Below are 20,725 nucleotides of genomic sequence, written 5' to 3' on the forward strand. Positions count from 1 at the left end.
CCAGGAAGCGTTTCTTAAGCAGGTGGATATCCTGGCTGCACCCCAAAGCAGCTTAGTCAGAATCTCGGGGAGTGTACACCCAACACTGGGGCTTTGAAAAAAAAGCTCAATGGGTGCACCAAGATGGCTCATCTGTTAAAGACACTTGGCCTTCCAAACCGGAGGGCCTAAATTCCATGACCGGAAACCAGAAAATGGAAAGAAAGAAAACAGCCATAAATTTTCCTCAGACCCCAAGCTTTCCATTCACACTAAATAAATACTTCCCAGGTTGACTCTGATGTGAAGCCACATTGAGAATCTCAGCAGCCAGCACTAAGAAAACATTTTATATCGAGAGACTGAGTCACACCTAGATCCAGTCCAGTCATTGTCTCAAAGCCACCTGCTCAACCTTTGTGGCCCAAGTGCCCCCCCCATCCACTAAACCCCAAGGCTAGTATCCCTTTCTTTCCCCTCCAGTGTGCCTCGAGATACCCTGGGCCTCACGCTCTTGGTCTGCAGATATCTAGGACGATGCTTCCGTGAGCCTGCCCTGTGCTAAGGAACTTGGGAAGAAGGAGGTTAAAAAGGCAAAGTGTCCTTTTGAGAGCATAGCAAAATCGAACCCCAAGATTTCGGTTTCCCAAGACATCCACATAAGATCGCTAAGCTGTTTTCCAACCTATAGTTGTCCTGAGCACCTACTATGCTCAAGAACTGCTAGACCTTAGGATCCCGAGAGTGAACACTGGCATCTTTAGGAGCCATCCTGTTTTGGGTTAACAACACAGACTAAGAAGTGTGTTGCCCCATTAATAACCATTTTCCCGGAATCTTCCCTGTTTTGTCTTTCAACAAAGCACCTATGGTTTGCTACTTGTCGAATTTGAGATGCTGACAGGATGGCCAACTTTCCAAACAAATGTAGTCTCGGTGTAGGTGAAGCCATTTCCTTTCCCTTTGAGGAAGTTCTCCTTCAGGACCGAGCATATAGAACAACCCAGATCTGCAGCTGAAGCCCTGATTATGTTGCCTGTGGGATGTGGATTTGTATTGAGGAAGCCAGACCTTCTAGGTAACCTGTAGCGCTGGACTCGTTGGACCATTGTAACTCCACCCCTATTTCCAGCCCTCAGGATGCTATAGCAGGAGGATTGCCAAGACCAGCATGGGCTATGTAGGAAAGAAACCCTAGTCTCAAAACAACAGAAAGGAAACCAGGTCAGGAGCTAGAAGAGAGAAGGGCAGAGAGAAGAGGAAGTCCTTCACCTTTCGTGCAGAATTTACAGGGCAGCAGCCTTCTAACCCGAATCCAAGTGAGTGAGGTCTGTTTGAAAGTGCACATACCATAAGTCACCATAAGCCAAAACTGATCAGCTTCCTGACACAGCTGACCATCCCGTTGAGTATGGGTGAAGCAAACTCATGTTGCTATAACGCCTATGTATAGATGGGAGACTGCCTTGATGTAGCTGTGATTGTGTCCCCAGCATAGAAGATGCTTACTCTCAACAGAGATCACGCCCCCCCCCCAGGGAGCTGAGCCCAGCCTGAACACCCACCTCCCCAGCCCATGCCAGCTGAGGCAGCAGAGTCTGTGGAGCTGAATGTGGCTGTCACTGAATTGAGCTGTTGGAATGATTCCTCTTTCTCTCTGGTCAGCAATGGAATTGGATTTGCTTAGCAAATACACACAGGCTGCCAACCCTGCAAGGGGTGAGATTAGGTTTTCTAGACTAATGTGTACTGGAAGTTTCTACTCTGCAACACCTTAAATTTCTAAATGGCCACAGGACACATCCTTCTTCCCTGTAGTCTTTGAGACTGGGATTGAGAGACCCCAGAGTCAGCTGGTCTCCCAGGGAAGAATGTGGAGATTCGCAGTAACTTGTACATCTGCATTTTTATCTTGGGTTCTGTGGAAATCACCTGACAGAAGACTCGTCCCACGTGCGGCCTGCTTCTCGCTGGCCAGTGAGCTGGTCCCACTGTTTGCTACCTTGCACTAAAGTTGAAGGCAGCTTCTTAGGCACTCCAGTGCAGACTGAAGACCAGAGCTCTCCGGGGCTGCTACATGCCCCATCAACAGACTAGGCTGTACGGGTGAGGCATCCAGCTGTGTAGACTGAGCACTTTCTGAATCCTCAGTCTCTCCAGCAGGCAGCCGGCCATTTATAATGCGCATTCAATTAGTCTGTCCCTCTAGACTAAGGCAACCCCGTTTTAACTCATCATCATAAAACAAAATCCAAGCCACACAGGCACACTGGTTCCCAATGCAATACTGTTTGCAAAATCTTGGAAGAAACACCAAGGCAGCCTTTAGGTGGTCATAGCCCATGGCCAGCTGTCACCTGAATAATAGCTCCTGCCTCATACACATTTCCTGGCTCTTGTTTTCTGCCAAGACTGCCACCTTGTTCCCTTTGGGGGCATGGGGCTACCCCCCAGGAACCCAGGCTTTGCTCTCCCTGTCTGCACACTTACTTCTTTAGATAGTAAGTTACCATTTTCTCTCTAATACCTTCCTCCCGCCCTGTAGCACCAGAAAGTCCTTGCTCTACCCAGGTTCTTCCTCCAGGGACATGTCCCTCCCTCATTTCCTAGTCACACCTGAAGTCAAGAGTTCCCTACTTCCTGCCCCTCCTGCCTTGAAATGAGGCATAGGAGCGTGACAGGTGAAAGGTGACTAGATAGGAAAGGTCACCGCCACCCTCTGAAGGCTGGGACTGCACACCGCCACCAAGGCCAGCAAGAGTTCAGACGTTAAGGTATCTGCCCCTGGGATCTCAACCCAGATGGAAGAATCTTGGAGAAGAACCCCAGCCCACACAAAATAGACATGCTAGGTGGCATCTTCTTCTGGTGACTCAGACAAGAGAACCCTCAGCATGCATGGTACTGAGATCCCAGCACTGGGAAGGCTGAGGTGGAAGGACTGTTGTGAACTTGAGGCTAGCCTGGACTATATTCTAAGATCCTAAATAGGGCATATCTCTCTCTCTCTCTCTCTCTCTCTCTCTCTCTCTCTCTCTCTCTCTCTCTCTCCCTCCCTCCCTCCCTCCCTCCCTCTTTTTCTTCCTTTCTTTCCTTTTCTCTTCCTCCTCCTCCTCTTCATTAATTATGTATTCACTTTACATCCTGATTGCAGCTACTCTCACAAATCCCTCCCCCTCCCTATTACCCTGTCTCTTTCTCAGAGAAGGAGAATCCCCACATGTTTACCAACCAGCCCTGGCACATCAAATTGCAAGAGGACTAAGCACTTTCTCTCCATTGAGGCCAGACAAGGCAGTCCAGCTAGGATAAGAGGACCTAGAGAGAACCCCTAATCATTATATTATATTGTATTATGTCATATTACATTATACTATACTATATTATATTACATTATATGGTATTCTGTTATATTATATGGTATTCCTATAGTCTTAGCTGTCCATGTTTGATCTATTAATCTCTCCAGAGCCCAATGCAACATGATGGTTCCCCCAGCAAACCTCCATCTATCACTGTCAATAAGACTTTTGTTTAATCCCACACCTGTCTAGTGATAACTTACAACTCACCAGGCACAGTGTGGGGTACTTAGAATAAAGGATTAACAAACATACACATGTCTTGCCCTTATGAGAGCCACATGAGAACCGCATGAAACCATGGCATGACCTTCAGAAAAGCAATTGCCGGAAAAAGAGCCGCAAATGTATCCTCCCATGGAGAAGGAGGAAAAGCCTTCTGGGAAGCAACACCTGAAGTAGAAGCTGTCTGGACAAGAGCAGGTGGCTGTGACCTTAGCACTTCTGATCCCGTCGGTGCTCAAAGTCATTATGTCTTCTTATTAGTTAGAATTCTTTAGCGCACTCCTGACTTGAATGTAATTGCAAATGTCCTGGGAGGTGGGGGGGGGGGTTGTTTATGTCTTGTTCTTCTTAGCAATAAAGTCATGGTTGGATCTTTCTAGACCTCTGCCTCTGTAGGGCTCACTGAGTCTCAGATCTGTTTCCTTGGAATTGCCTTTTTTCTCAGGCACAAATTTCACTGATGAAATTACACTTACATTAGGTGACTTAAAGTCACTTAGTTAGAGACTTCGCTATTGCTGATGAAGGCGGAGCCCCTGGCTTTGTGAGCTCAGAGGAACCTGCTTCACACCCACCCACACATCCAGAGCTTGCTGGGTTTATACTCTCTCTACCTTCCTGGCCTGGCCTGACCAGTTGCTCCTCCCCCAACTGTCCCTTCTATCTGAACATGACTGCCTGCCCCAGCCAGTTCTGGCAATATCATTGCACCTCTGCCTTATGCCTCTGTAAGGTGGAGCTTGCTCTTGAATACAGTGGCTCCTCCACCCTGAAAGTGTGTCAGCATATTCAGTGATGTGGGTTCATTTAAATGGAGGCCATAAAGGGAGAGAGGGAAGGAAAAAGGAAGAAAGGGTAGAAGAAATGGAAAGAGGAAAGAAGAAAAGAAGACAATGGGATAGAAGGAATAGGAAAGGAGAAAGGAGGAAGGGAAAGAAAGGAGGAGGAGAAAAAGAGGATAAAAAGAAAGGTAAAGGAGAGGAAAAGAAATGAAGAGAAGGAGGTAGGAAAGGAAGGAGGGGTGCTCTTGAGTCTTGTAATACCTACATTGTCTAAGTGCTGCCTTGGCCATCCAGGCTCCCAGGGCACTGAAGCTCCTTGGCACGTCCCACGATTTAGCCTGTTCAGTGCCTCCAAGGTTGGCTTTATTGTGTGCTCTTAGAGACACATGAACAAATACAGTCTTTGTAAGCATGGTTTAGCCTAGACTGTTTTAGCTCCCGCCTGGATCCAGAGGCAAAGTTACTAGCTCCCTCTCCTCTGGGGCATGGCTCAAGAAACACAAAAGTATTTCACAGCAAACCATAAAAATGAACTCCCCAGCCTGATCACAAGGCAAATGTCACCTGGCTGCTTGACTCCAGGTAAAACTCATATCAGGTAGCCCTGTCCTTGCTAGACTAGATAGTAAATTCCATTTTGGTCAACAGGCATCCTGCCTGATGTTTTTAGAACGAGGGAATCTGGTGTTTTCCCACTTTCTTTCTCCTTACTGTGTCCTGCTCAGTTTATTTTATTTTATTTTATTTTATTTTATTCTGTCTCTGTGTGTGTTCCTGTGGATATGGCCAGTAAGCACTAGGGTCTGCCTGTCTCTTCTTCCCAACATATGATACCATACCCAGTATTTTTTTTTTAAATGCAACTTCTGGGGATCAAACTCAGATTTTATGCTTGCAAAACAAAGGTTTTAATGACTGAGCCACCCCTCCAGCACACCTTGCCATGCTTTCAGAAGCTGAGTGTGAGTGGTTGTTAGGGTCACTGTTGCCAGGAGACTCATAAGCCTTAGCTCAGTATCTTCCTCACGCAGGGATGGTGATATTCACCTCACCAGGAATTCAGGCAGTATATCCTTTTGACTAGGGTCAAAGACAAGAGAAGAGGGTTCTGTACAAATTGTTTTGCTGAGCAATAAGAGCAGAGTATGCACTCTGACGGCCACAAGTAGTGAAATGGCAAAGATCTATGTCCAGGGCACGGTGCTACCCCCTGGCTATCCTGAACCTAAGCAAAGTAGAAGTGACCAGAGGAGAAACCATGAAGCTTTCATCTCAAAACCCAGCAGAAATTTAATAGAGTAGGTGGAGAGGCTCAGTTGTCGTCCTTGTAAGTGCCAGGTTGCCCCTCTGCTGGTAGTCCACGGCAAAGACATAGACACTTCTCTAAGATGACCAAGAAGTGTAATTCTCTGCCAGGGAATATGGTACAATGACAGGAGGGATGACAGTTGCTAAGCATCCATCTGGGGATGTAATCAGGTGACTGGCCCAAACAGCAAAATTCAACCAGCCATGGGCCACCAAGAAGAAATGTGGCTTCCAGGCACTGTCTTTCCCTGTCCTTCCAGGGCCATGCCCAGGAAAGGAGTGGCCCCATCTGCCTAGAACACATGACTGTCTCTACTTTATTGCAGGTCCAAGCTCATATTTGTACAGGCAGAAAGTGACTTTGCCTCTAGCACACAGAATGTCAATAGAGCATCCAGTGTCTCATAAACCAGGAAGTGCTGTTTAAAAAAAAGGTGGTAAGTCCATCTTGACAGGTCTGCAGGTTCTAGAAGAAAATGAATGTTTTGTGTACAGTTATCAGCAAATGCTACATACTTTTATACTTATACAAATATACAGTTTATATGCCTATACACATATACCTACACATACACAGTGCACACATATATAATATATATATATATATATATTTGAAAAATAAACCACAACAAAATATAAATTATAAGACACACAATAAAATATGAAACAAGCCCTCATGTATAAGTAATCTTTATTCAAGTTTTGAGTTGCTCCTTTAAGAGATTATCTTATGCCTTTACATGTGTGTTTGTGTGGAAGTTTATTACATTTTTATAATATTTTACCATGCAATGCATATTGACCATACTCACCCCAAATTCCTCTAGACAAGCATTTAATTGTGAGTAGATTTTTTTATTGAGACAGGGACTCATGTAACTGAGGGCAGCCTTGAACTTTGGATCCTTTTGGGTGTACAGTGTCCTGTGCTGAGGCCTATATCACCAGCCCCAGTTTATGCAGCGCTGGGATCAAACTCAGGGCTTTGTGTGTGAGAGGCTCTCTGTCAACTAAACTACACCTTCAACCAAAGTATATATAGACTTTCTGTGACTCCCCCTGCTCCGGTAACCACATGTGAAGGACACCTTTATATTTAACCAATCTTACCCACGCATCCTTTCCACCTCTTATAAAATAGGCCATGCATAGTACAACAACAAAATACATCACACTTAGGTTTAGGTGAGAAACATCCAGGATACAGCAGCCTCCTGGGGGAGAGACAGAGAGTAAATTCCCCTCCTCCCACACTGTCTGAAGACAACCTCAGAGCCTCGGAATCTCCCTAAAGACGTATGGAGTCTGTCCATCCCGTGGATGATTACCCACAGCTCAATCCCCATGTCTCTTACTGTCAGACCCATCCCACTCAGGCCTTTGGCTGTCTCTGGCTCTGTGCTGGTAGACCTAGCCCTGTGTACTTTCACACACATTTCTAAACACTAACTAATAACCTCTCCAGGTAGAGTCATAAAAAGAAAATCTCTGGGCCAAAGAGTCTACATGACTTTTGAGACGTTGTTGAACACAGGCTTCCAAAAGCCCTCAGAGGGCTGGGCCTGCCAGATGCTGTCTGTCCCCACCCAGGTGCCTGCTTGCTGGAGAGGGAAAACCAGAATCCTCTCCACTCAGTGCACTTAATCCTTTGCTGTACAAGTTCAATGGCATTACTTGCTTCATGTATCTATAGTTGGCCCTCATGGATCACAAGTGAGAAGCTCTTGCTACCAAGTCATACAATCTCAGGAGCTGGTCCTATCTTAGCGAATCGAAGCCTTATTCCATTCCTCTTTCTGGTCCACACGTGGAAGCCATTACCCAGATGGGAGGTCAGACTGGACTTAGACGTCAAGTCACTGATTCTGCCCGTGAGGAGCTGTGAAAATAGACCACATTACTCCCTTCTCTGAACTAACAAGGGGCTAGCCAAGGAGGACATCATGAAAGTAGGGAAATAATTATGGCCTTAGCTGTTATTAATAAACCAGTACTTATTAATAAACCAGTACTTGTGTCAGATCTGGAGGCTGTAGTATTAGAAGCCAGGAGGCTGTGCTGCTGACTTCTGCATGCATCCTATGATGCAAGAATTGTAGTCCTCAGACATAAAGAAACGTACTGAGAGGGGGTAGGTAGGTGATTTGGAGGAGGCCTCCCAGCTAATTTCTAGAACTTGCTATCTGGGAAGATAGATACCATCAGAATCTCTAGTTGTCATTTGGAATGACTGTCACTAAATAGCATCCAGCATGTTTTCCCAGGAGTTCTCGGATAACCTTGCTCAACCTGTCCCCACCTTCAGTGTCACTACTAGTTAGCAGAAACATCTCGAACTAGAGGACTATTCCTCATTAGAAGGCCTTCCCTGTGCTCGGGCATAATTTAGCCAGCTCCCCAAGACAAGATGCTGTTAGCCCCTCCTTTGGTCACTCTGCATTCATTAAACCTCTGGGCTCATAACAGCTTCTACTCTTAGCCTGGGTGTCCTCAGCACTCCTGGATGGGAACCCAGAAGGTCTAAACTGAAGGGCTCTCAAGAGCAAAGGATGCATGATCGTGCCATAGCTAAATATCTGCTGGGGACTCCAAACACTTAACACACACAGGAAGCAGCCTAACCACCAAGGAAAGGGTTGCAATATCACTCTTACTTAGATAGGGAAGTTAAGCTGCAGACAGTGTAGGTCTTGGACCACCAAAAGTTCTCTGGTATAAAAATAGCTTTATAACACACAGTATCTAGGAAGCTATAAGCCTTCTGCATGCCACCATTGTAACCTTTACACCTTTCCAAGAAGCAAATTTCCTTTTGTTTGGTTGTCTGTTTGCTTGTTTAATCATCCCCACTTTATGAACAGAAATAACAGGTCTGGGGGGCAGAGGGAAGGGCACATGTTAGGAAGTTCCATATAGAAAGTAAAGCTGGAATTAGAAGCTAGGTAGTCTGCAAGCTACCTGCCAAAGTTGTCATATGATCCCTCTGCCAAACTTGTCATATGATTCCTTCAACCCCATACTCTGTCACCAAATCCTCAACTCCCATGTGCAGGTGACTCTGAGCACGTTCTTGTAGGCGGCATTGGTGGGTGGGAACATGCTTGAAGCCAGGACTCTGTCTGCCACCGGAGGAACCTGACACCCACAGAGAGTACACCTGGCCCCAGGTGAAAGGTCTCATGACTAAATCCGGTCCTACCAGAACTCAGACGGCTCCTACCTCCTCCCTGGCCCCTGGGCAGCTGTGGGCCTGCATTCTGAAAAAGCGATCAGGCTTAATCACCAGGTGAGTAACTCTGGCAGGCTTCTTCGGGCTGCTTATTAATAGAATGGAGGTGTGTGTGATCAGTGACAGTCTGGCTATTTGGGAAGCAGATCTGGCTTTCTGTCCAAATTTACATCAGCTGGATGAGTCAGGCTTTGGGCCATTCCCCTTGGTCCTTTTCCAGTGGAAGAGTTGGCGAGACACCCCCAGAATACCTCACTTCCACAGCAAATCAATGATTTCACCTGCCCCTTCCTGCCGAATGATTTCATCAGTTCCCAGGCTGCCTGGAACACCTGAAGCTTCTAAAGGCTTCTGGGGCTGAAGCCTAGGAGCCACTGACCATACTGTCAGTCAACATATTTAGACTTCAGCTTTATTGTCTTTGTAATGCATATATCAAAAGAAAAATTGGTGTAAAGCACATCACCAACCACCACTGTAATGGGTATGACTAGGCAGCTGCCTGGCTGGAGCTGCTGCCATAGGTCCCTGAGGACCCTGTCCTTTTACTTGTTTATTTTCATTTCTGTTTTGAGATTATAATATAATGACATCATTTCTCCCTTCCCTTTCCTCTCTTCAAATGCTCCAATATACCCCACCTGGCTCCCCTTCAAATTCATGGTCTCTTTTATTATTATTATTATTATTATTATTATTATTAATTCTTGTCACATGTATATATGTATGTACATATTTATTTCCAAAGATAACCTCAAATAATATTAGTTGTATTATATATTTTCAGGGATAGCCATTTAGCATTGGATAATGATTGGTGTGCTCTTCCATGGGGAAGACTATTTCTCCCGTTCTCGGTATTTTTTAGTTTCCTATATTTTTTCAGGTAGGGTCGAGGCCCTGTAGATTTTCTTCCATCCACTTGAGCAGGTCTGTTGTGCTTTGTCAGCTTGTGTTTAGACAGTCATGCTGGTGAGGCTTTATGAGTGTAGTGTCTGACACTGCTAGGAGACACAATCCCACAGCATGCTTCCTGGCCCTCGGGCATTTATGGTCTCTCGTCCCCTTCATCGTTTTCAGTGAATGTCCCTCAGTCAAGGCCGGTGACAGACCTCTCAGGGAAAATGAAGCACAGCCGGGTGCAACAGTGGACTTCATCTATTTTCAGTAGAGTCTTTGAGAAGAGACCTCCACCCAAACATTAGAGTTACAGAGCTCCAACCAAGACACAGCCCTTGCTGGTTTTTGTTTCAGTAAAACCAGAGGCATGAAAGATTTGTGCCAAGAATACCAGAATAAAAGGAAGGAAAGGGAAAGTGGAGACAGAACCACCCTGTTCTGGGATGAAGCAGGTCCCCAGGTGCTATGAACAGCTAGATCATTTCTTCTCCCTTCCACAATGAAGAAGAGGGTTGCTATGTCTTCAGCCCTCTCTCCTTGTTTCCTGACACCCTCAAACAACACCCTTGAGGACCCTTGGATATTATATCTTCCCTGCTGCATATGGGCTCTTAACATTAGTAGGAAAGCTGGAGCACTCCTCTTGTGACTCAGACAGAACTTGCCACCGAGTCAGCAAAACATGGACACACATCCACACCGACTTCAAGGAAACAAAGAAGTGGAGGTTATCTGATTGGCCTTTTGTTGTCGATGGTAGTGGTAGTGTAATGAAATCTGGAGACTGGGTAATTTTATAAAGCAAAAAGGTTATCTTGGCTCAGAATTCTGGAAGACACTTTGTTGGGATGTGGGCAGAGATGTCCATGAATAGGGCCCACATCTCTGGAGAGACTGGTCTGCCTCAGTCTGTGGTGCACACACATAGAAGAGTGCACCCTGCTTTCAAACAATCTGCTCTGCACTGGGGTTCAGAGGTTTAGACTAGTAATTGCATCATTAAAATGTGAGGCAGATAGATTAACAAAAGTTTCTAGGCAGCCTGATATTTAGTCTGAGACCCTGTTTCAACCCCAATCCCTCCAAAATAATCCAATCTGACCCAGAGGTGATCAGTCTAGTCCCACAGAGCAAGAATTTACTCCTTGATATAAAATGCCAATAATCCATTCTTTTGGTTCTGCTTTGAGATGGTACAAGCCATTCGGTTGCTTTGAGTAGCTGAGACCCTTCTCAGTTCTATGAAACAGGATTTGAGAGTAATTCTGGGTCTTTGGGAGGGGAAGCTACCATGACTGAGCACCTCTCACTTGGCTCTTCTTCAGACATTGTATTCAAGACTTCAGCCTTTGCATACGTTTGCACGGATATGAGCCAGCCACACCATAGCAGATGTTACTTAAACATCATGCTTGGAGGCCGGAGTTCCCCATCCCCCACACCTGTAACAGTGCTCTGCACCCCTGCATAAGACAACCACCAGTACATGAGGTCCACACAGACAGGGGAGACTTGAGGATGAGCTTGCCTCATGCAACAGCTAGCTGCCACGTGCTTACCTCAGATAAAATGGAAAGAGGGGTCATATAGCCCCATAGTTCAGGTAGCCATTGGCTGCTGGACTAGTCACAATACATTGCTATCATCAAAGCAAAGTCCTATTAGTTTACTGATTCAAGGGCCCAGAGAACTCTATCTAGATTGACTGAGAGCAATTTCTTAGTAAGCACTTCAGGATGGAGAGGTACATCAAGACAAAGTACTTTATCCCATTAGACAAAGGTAAAGGGCAGCTCCTGTTTCCAGGGGCAATTTTATTTCCAACAGTTTAAGTTGAAGAAGAAGGCAAAAGAAGATGAGGCTGGGTAAAAGTTACATGAGGGAAGAAAGTGTGTGTAAATCATTTCCTGGAGTAGGAGGTCTAGGCCACTGTGCTCTCGGAGATCATTCCTTCCTTCCACGGGGACATTATCATGGATAGAGTCTCAGCTTTCTGGAACAACATCACATGGTCAGTTCATTTTCTGTTCTAAGGTCTGCTCTGCACATAGGAGGCTCTTGGAGAAAAGCCTACAGGCCAGGAGAGTGTCCCTACATCCCCAGTCAGCATGCTTGTTAGATCAGTCAGCTTGAGTCACCTGAGAAAAGTCTCAACGAGGGATTGTTTATATTATGTGGACTTGTGGGCCCATCTAGAAGGAAGTACCTTAACTAAATTAATTGATGTGATGTAGGAAAACCACTATGGGAGGCCTCACTCCCAGTCCACTATGGGAGGCCTCACTCCCTAGACAGAAGGTCCTATACTCTATAAAGGTGGAGAAACTGAACTGAGTATAAGCAAACAGACAAGTAACATACCTGTGTTCATTTCTCTCTGCTCTTGACTGTGGATGTTTTGAAACGCTGTCTCTGCCTTCTGCAGCTGTGACTTCTCACGGTGATACAGAAGTGGGAGCTGTGACCTGGAACAGTGAGTTAAAATAAACTCTTTCTGCCCTACATTGCTCGTTGTTGGGATATTTTATCATGGCAGCAGAATGTATCAGTCTGGCTGCATCCCAGAGAGACTCCGTAAATGTTGGCTTCAAATGGCTGCCTATGGCCTCCAACATGGCTCATTACAAAACCCCATCTTCTCTAGGAACCCCCAGCTTTGGACACAATCCTCTTCCATGATTTCCAGACGGGCCTTTCAGCAGACTAGTGGCAAGAAGCTGAGAACCAAGAGCAACGCAGGCAGAACACAATGCCACAGCTGGCTTTGTAGTTATAAATCAGGGAGCTGAGTGATCGATGACCAAAACGAAGAAAGGAGGGTTTTGGTAGAAAATTGATACCCTATGCAGAGCCAGAAAAACCCATGTTGGCATTTGTAGTGGAAAGACCTTTCTGTCCTGAGGTTTTCCTCATCAGTGACTAGAAATGGTGAGGCAGGTGACTGTGGAATAATCCCCCATGGGTCTTTAATCAGGACACTGAGAATCTAGTAACAGACAAGTACAAAGAGATTCCTTCAGAGAGCTCCCATAGGACAGTGGGAATGGGAGCTCTACTTAGAGCCCAGGCCCTCAGGAAAGACTGACCCTGGTGAGCGGGCTGACTCTGAAAAGTCAGAAGGTCACCTGGTTTAGATCTCTGGTTAAACAATACAGTGTGCTGTGGTCCCAACTTTAAAGACAATTCATCTGCTTCTCTGGGTGCAAGCACTGAGCTCCACAGGTAGTTGCCAGCTTCTTGGGCAGGGCCTGTACCATGCACTGGCTTGCCTTGTGCTCCCTCACGTCCCCCTCGTCTGCCTCGTTCCCCACACAGTCTGCACAGCCTCCTGACAAGCCTATAACCTCTGGCCTGAAGCCAGGTGTGGCTGGTTTGGCTGCCTGCTGGGCGGGTGACTGTTAGCATCCCTGCCCCCACCCTCAAAAGAAACCTGTTATTTCCCACACAAGCATCAGCTAACAGTTTAGTTCTGGTTTTAAACATTTGTTGTTGTTCAAGGGCCTGGGTAGCTAGCCCAGCCAGTAAAGTACTTGTAGGAGCATGGTTTCCAGCACTAAGAAGGTGGAAACAGGCAGATCCCTGGGACTCACAGACTTGAGGAGCCCTATGCAAATGTCTCAACAAACAAGTGCATGGTATCTGAAGAACAAAAGCTGATGTTGTCCTCTGTCCTTTACATGCACATCCATATACCTGACATGCATACAAACACACACACACACACAGGCATTCAGACATATATGAATACACATAGACACATAGCTTACTCTGCTATGCACACATTTTAGACTGGTCTCCTCCACTGAACACTGAAACAGATTTTATTCATACATCTTTCACTCAGTCAAGCAAGACAGTTCTCCAATGGGGTCCACTACTATGAGCAAAGTATTCTATCCTACTGAATACCAGAGAAAATAACTTCAGGGTAGGTCTTGAGTGGGTCAGGATACCAACCTAGGTGCTATCAGTTGGCATAATTATAGTGTGTTCCCTCTGTAGTGAGAATTCTTGCTTTCTTTGAAAATGCTGAAGTATTATAAGAATATGTTTTTGTTTAAATCCCAGGCATGTGATCTAGGGCTGTTTCAGATATTCCATAGCAGCAGCAAAATATGTTTTGCCTCATGCTCTAGCAGGAGCATAAGTTTGCTAGCAGCAAATAGTTTCTGTGACTGTGTGGCATTTGGAATTCTGGGGACTTTTCAGAGTATATATAAATGCTAGAGCCCTGATACATGTGTTGCTGGTTAGTTACTGTCTTGTTAAGGTTTGTTAAGTAGTTGTATGTAAAGAAGAAACAAGAAGGGGGGAAGAAGAGGAAGAGGAAGAAGAAGAGGAAGAGGAAGAGGAAGGGAAAGAAGGAGGAGGAGGAGGACTTAGATATCCTGACAGCTAGGGTCAAACTTGCCCCCAAGGAGCTAGATGCCCCTAATCAACAGGAAGTAGCCTGAGATAATGTCACCCTCTTTCCCCTCTATCTTTTTCTTTATCTACTATCAAGTATTATGAATTGAAAGAGTAGAATAAGAGTAGCAGAAAGAAGAACCCACAAAGTAGCCAAAAGTCCATCTACAGCCTACAGAGGCTTGATTCTGCACCAAGAAACTTCCATACCTGAAGTCTCAAAACAGTCTGAGAAGGGTGATATTGTTACAATTCTGATTGTATACAGGGAAAAGTGTCACGCTGCCTGTCAGCCCCTAGGGCAATGGTGACTACGTATTTACAGTAGTAGTGTAATTCTCAGAATGTGTTGCCTGCAGCTCTTAAGGCTAGAGTGCAAGTTTAAGGCTTCCGCAGTGCTGGTACCTCCTAATACTTAAGGATAGCCCTCTCTTCTTGCACCTTCAGTCTTTACTCTGTACCCGACAATATCTAAATGCCAACCTTTATATACCCCAATCATATTGGATTAGTTCACCCCATTAGCCTCATTTTAACTGGATTTACTTTTGAAATAACTCCAATGGTCACAGTCTGAGGTCCTAGGAATTAACCTTCACCACAAGGATTTAAGGGACACATTTTAGCTTACATCACAGCTAGGAGGAGAACCCAGATTTCACCCCATGTTGGAGCCCCCAAAGTCCATGCATTGCCTGTCACAGAGAGTGCCTTCAGAGGATGATAGAGTCACAGGGATCTGTGACCCTGGAGCTGGAGAAAGGTGCCTTTGCTGGTAAGTTTTTATGTCAACTGGATACAAGCTAGAATTGGTTTTGGAAAAAGAAACCCCAACTGATAAAATTTACTTCCACAAAATTGTACTGTGGGAAAGCCTATGATGTATTTTCTTGCTTGGTGCTTAATGTGGGAGGTCCTAGCACACTGTGGATAGTCCTAGTCCTTAACTAGTGCTCCTGAGTACTATAAGGAAGCAGGCTGAGGAAGCCCTGGACAGATAGCCAGTAAGCAGCATACCCCGTGGCCTCTGAATCAGTTCATGACTACAAGTATCTACCTTAGGTTCCTGCCCTAACTTTCCTGGATAATGGACTATAAACTTTAGTTGTAAGATGCAATAAACACTTTTTTCCCCAAGTTGATTTTGGTCCTGATGTTTCATTACGTCAATAGAAGCCCTAAGACAGTAAGTAGTCAGGGGAAAAAAGCTGTCAGGAGTCGTAGGTTTCTGTGAATAGTGGTGCTGCTCAGACTTCCCCAGTAGCTCTCATGTCTGAGCATCTCAAATTCCTGTGTTCTGATGCTCAAATTGGTATCTTGGTATCTTTTTCCATGATCAAAGAGGTCCGTAATCTTACTCTTCTCTTTTGCAGCAGAAAAGCAGACAGGATGCCTAAAAGACAAGGTTCCTTTCCACCCAAACCTGGTGTCTACTTTTCCAGGGATGCTGAGGAACAACTATGGTCAATGACTGTTATCTCTAAGAGGAAGAACAGATGGAACCTCCTTCCTTTCCTTAGGCCTCAGAGACATCCTGATAGAGTCTAGCTGAGCATCCTTCCCAAAAACATGCCTCTAACAAAGGCCCAAAGCTGTGATGGCCAGTACTACGTATCTTAGTGGACCACCAAAGCTACAAAGCCAATGCTCATTGGACAGAAGATGGTCACTCTGGATTCCATGCAGGGAACTCAGAGTACAGATAAGCCTTTCACGTAAATTTGTTTTAAGAACAATGAATATATTAGTACAAATGAGCAGATTAATTACTAGCATAAGCCCTTGTTTGGGATTCCATATCACTTAGGAAAAAGTCACCAACCTTCATTCATTCTGTCCTTGGAGACACTTGACTTTTAAGCTCACTCATATTTTAAATAAACATGCTTCCTGGTACCCTTACAAGGGAATATGTTTTGACTAATTAATCAGAAATGACTGAAGGCTTCCAAGAAATATACTTAAAGACAAAGAATGCATCTGTTAATCTACTTCCTGCTTAATTCTGGTGAAGATAAGATGCAATGGCTGGAGCCTTCAAAACCGTAATAGATCACAAGGTGACTTTATATAGCAAATCAATACAACAGAAGACAGCAGAGAGGGAATACAGTTCCTTGATATGATATATACCATGGGAAGCTCCTCTTGACATATGAAACACAGAAAAGAATTCATTTCCATACAGTTTAAACCACTGTTGTTATTTTGGAGTTTTCCCTGTAAAGTACGATTTGATATCTTGAAGTCTTCTGGGGGAATTAGCATTGCTCCCAAGGGAAATGGGGGCCTAATAGTCATGGGCTCAGGCTAGGTGCGTGCATGTTCTCTCTATGGGATGTCCTTTTTTTCTCTGCTCTTGCTGAGCTAGTCAGGCAGTCTCCTGGGATTCCTGGCTGTGGCTCTGGGACAAGGCTTTGGCTTTCACCACAGATGGGTGGGTGGTTCCTTCTAAGGCTAGAGAAGCCTGTGTTTTGAGGCAGACAGTCATCCCAGGCCAGGAGCACGTTCATCACGGCTTCACCTTTGCAAAGCCATTTCTGCAGGCAGGGGCAGGGCTGCTGCTGACTCAGGCTTCTTGGCCACTAGGTTGCTTATTAGAGCAATAGAGCAGGAGTGTTGGGACCTGCATCTGTCCAATGGCCTCAGACAAGGAGAAGGAAAACCTGAGGGCCTGAGCAGGCTCACCGTCAGCACAGATTTCCCTCTGACTTCCTGCTGGTTACTCTTCCCACTCCCCATGTACAAAAGCTGCCCACGTTCCCACATTCATCTGGATAGGGAATATTTTAATAGCTTGCCAAACAGACAATATACAACGGTATACGGGAGGGCAGAAGGAACAGTATAAGTCCCACATCCCAGCATGTGGGAAGCTAAGACAGGAGGATCAGAAGTCTAGGCCAGCCTAGGCTGTATAGTAAGCGCTAGTCAGTCTGAGGGAGGACTTATCTCAAAGTAATGATAATAATATAACAATAATAATTATAATGAAGATACACACAAATATCTTATTATCACTAGTCTTATTATTATTAATTTTGCCCTCCATTTGAATTCCATATACCCCACCATAGTAGCCACTGTCATGGGCTATGCACATTCCTTACCTGAGTGTTCTACAAATAAATGAAACTTACCAAGATACAGGTTGCCCACCTCTATTAGGTGAAAGTTAGCAAATGATTCCTCAGACCCACATCCCTTATTTTCTGTAAACAACACCCTAGAGTTCTCCAAGTTCATGCTGAAAATGGCTTCAGTCTTTGGGCTATTTGAATATATTTCCCTGAATGAATGATCTAGAATAATTTCACCTCTCGACAGATATTACATGTGTGTCCAGCCTTTTTCTTCGAACAATACTGTTGGCAAGGTGCACTGGTGACTGAGGGTTCTAAGGGAATTCACACACAACGTCGCCAGTGCCAATGGTCCTGAATAATGTCAAGACCGTCCAATCTGTTTTGTTTGGTTTCCTGGAAATGTGGTCTTTGTTGGGTTGGCAGTTGGTGGTAATATCTGCTGGGGAGCAGGCCCGAGCCAGCTGTCCGATGTCTTCCTCTATGGCTAACTGCCTTGAAAGAGGATCTCCCACTGAACTGGAAACATGCTGTTCTGGCTTGGGTAGCCGGTAAGGGAGCTCTCAGAATCTGCAGGGATTCTAGGCAGGCACAGCCATGCCTGGTTTCTTAATACAGACATTGAAAATGTTACTTTAGATCTCCAAGCTTTTACCCATTGGGCCATTCTTCCGACATCTTTCTTGGTTTTGAATGGGTTGTTGGGTCATAAAGCAGGTTAGAAGTAGGCATTCAGACCAAAGCTCTTTGCTTTCCAAAGAGCTCATCCAATTTACATTTCACCAGCGCATGACCAATATGTAGCCAACCTTACCATGAAAATGCACCGTCGATGTATTTTAATTAATCTTCTGGGTGAAAAATGACATCTCACTCTTGTTTTAATTCGGTCATCTTATATCTTGTATCAAGCTATAGATACCTTTTATATTTTAAAACTCATTTGATTTTTACATCTTTCTTCTTTATGTAGCTCAGGCTAGCCTTGAACCTCTGAGCCTCTGACAGTGACCCTCCAAGTTCCAGGATTTTTCATTCTGTGCTACCATGCCTGGCTTTGCTTTGCAAACTTTCAATGCATATCCTCAGCTACTCTTCCTGTGAGTTACTCCTTCTTTTCCTATTTATTACCGCAAGCTCTTTGCATATCAGGGAAACGTAAATACTAGTGTAAAATATGAATTCTGAAAACTTTGTCCAGCTTGTTTGTCTATGATTTGCTAATGGCTCTTGGTTTGCTACTGGATTTCGTTTTGCTGTGCAATACTTTAAGGGATTGTTTTTAATAGTAAAATTTATCAAGTAAATGTTTTATGAGTATTGGATTGGAAGCTACTAGGGTTGGGAGGTGATTTACACGTTTCCTCTCAAAAGCCCATTTTGTAGCAATGTGAATGGAGCCTCCCAGGATGTCCTTAGGTCACTGGAAATGTGCTACCTGAAGAGAATGCCCTGCTGCTTTAAGAACTGGCCTTTCCCTCTTGAATATGCCCACCCTTCAACCACATGACCTCATCACAGCCATCCTTTTGGCTGTATGAAGTTAGCATGTCTCATGTATGCCATGGAAAATAGACTTCACTCTTCATGTTTCCTTTGCTTTATCTACTGTACACAGCTAGCCTGTTACCATCCCTCCTTTGTTATCTTTTTTCTAAGATTCACTTACTACATGTTATGTTATGAGTGTTTGCTGCATGGACGTCTGTGCGCCATGTGCCTGATGCCTATGAAATCCAGAAGAGTGTGTGACATTCTTTGGAACTGGAGTGACAAATGGTTATAAGCTGCCATACAGGTGTTGGGAATCAAATCCAGGTCCTCTGCAAGGTCAACTAGTGCTCTTAACCACTGAGCCAGCGTTCCATCCACTCCCCAGTATATTTTCTGTCCCTCTGTCTTTTCCCTGATGGTCTAAGAGGCCGCCTGTATTTTTCGCACTAAGGAATGTGCTTAGTTCTGTTTGCATTTTCTATTTTGTTCTGTTGCATGATTTCTGTATTAGTGTGATGACAATTTAATTAGCAATACATTGATCGCCACATTTCATGATCCACTTAAATACCTGCCATTACTCTTTTATTAGAGTTTAGGGGTATGAAACTCACTATGTAGATAAGAATGACCTGAGTGTCAGACCCTCCTGTCTCCCACCTCTAAAGTGCTAGCCTGGCACATATGGGCCACTGTGCCTGGCTTTTTGTAGTGAAGAATATCTCGGGTTTTCCAGCATGTATTTCTCTGCCCTTCCTATAGTTTATTATGAAAATCATCTAGTTGCTTCTAAAACAAAATCAGAAGCTTGCAGTTCTTGCTGAGACGACACTGAAATTTTGGAATACAATCTTCACTACTGCTGTTGTGCAACTGAGTCTACCTGGCCAAGGTCAGGCTCCATGTTGTTATTGGTTCGAGTCTACCATTGTGTCTTTTGGTCATGTTTTACAATTTTCTTTATAAGAAACTTTCTTTCCTACACAATTTATTCCTGGACACATTCTCATTTTATAGCCGCTATTCTCTGGTGCTACCATCAACTATATCTCTTTGATCAATCAGTCCGTAAAAAAGAAATTCTCTTAGGGATTTCATTGTGAGGAAATGGAACAAAGGGATTGGCTTCAAAGTTGCTGGAAGTGTTGGGGAGCAAAAGAGAAGTGGTCTAACCTGTACCCAAGAGGTGCTTGAATACAACCACTCACTAAGGACCACAAAGGAATTGCCAGTACAGGAGAGACCCCAACGTTTTTCATGCCTCAGCAAACTGAAATATACTCTGGAGTATCTGCCACAAAAGTTTGAGACCCCCTTCTCCACCCTGCCACATCTCTTATCCTGCTGCCCTATGTTTCTATATCCCCCACCTCCATCAAACCCAAAGTCTTACATAAGCTAGGTAAGTACTGTGCCACTGAACCATACCCCACCCCAGTTAATTTTATTCTTAATCTACTTCCAACCACCTTTCCCAAGTCTTGATTACTTTGAAAACAAGCCTTACATGTTACATTATTTTGTCTGTAGACACTTCAGTATTAATCATTAAGACTTAGGTATTCTGGGTGGGGAGGTGGCTTAGTCAGTCAAGTACGTACCTTGCAAACGTAAGAACTGAGTTTGTTCATCAGAACCCACAGCAAAAGCCATGAAGGCAGAAATAAGTGAGTCCCTGAGGCTTAGCCTACTCAACCAGTTTCAGAGCAACCCTGTCCCCAAGAAAAGGTGGATAACACTTGAGGCATGATATTCAAGGTTGTTGCCTGGCCTGTACACACATATGGATGCAACCCCTTCTACTTCCTGTGTGTGTGTGTGTGCGCACGCGCGTGCACACACACACACACACACACACACACACGTCTTTTTAGCCATGAACTCATTCTCTCCCTGTGTCAGTCTCTGAGCATCCAACTTAGAGACATCATCTCGCACACCTTGCCAAGTCTTCCT

The sequence above is a fragment of the Micromys minutus genome (assembly GCF_963924665.1).
Source record: "Micromys minutus genome assembly, chromosome: 27".
Taxonomy (NCBI): domain Eukaryota; kingdom Metazoa; phylum Chordata; class Mammalia; order Rodentia; family Muridae; genus Micromys; species Micromys minutus.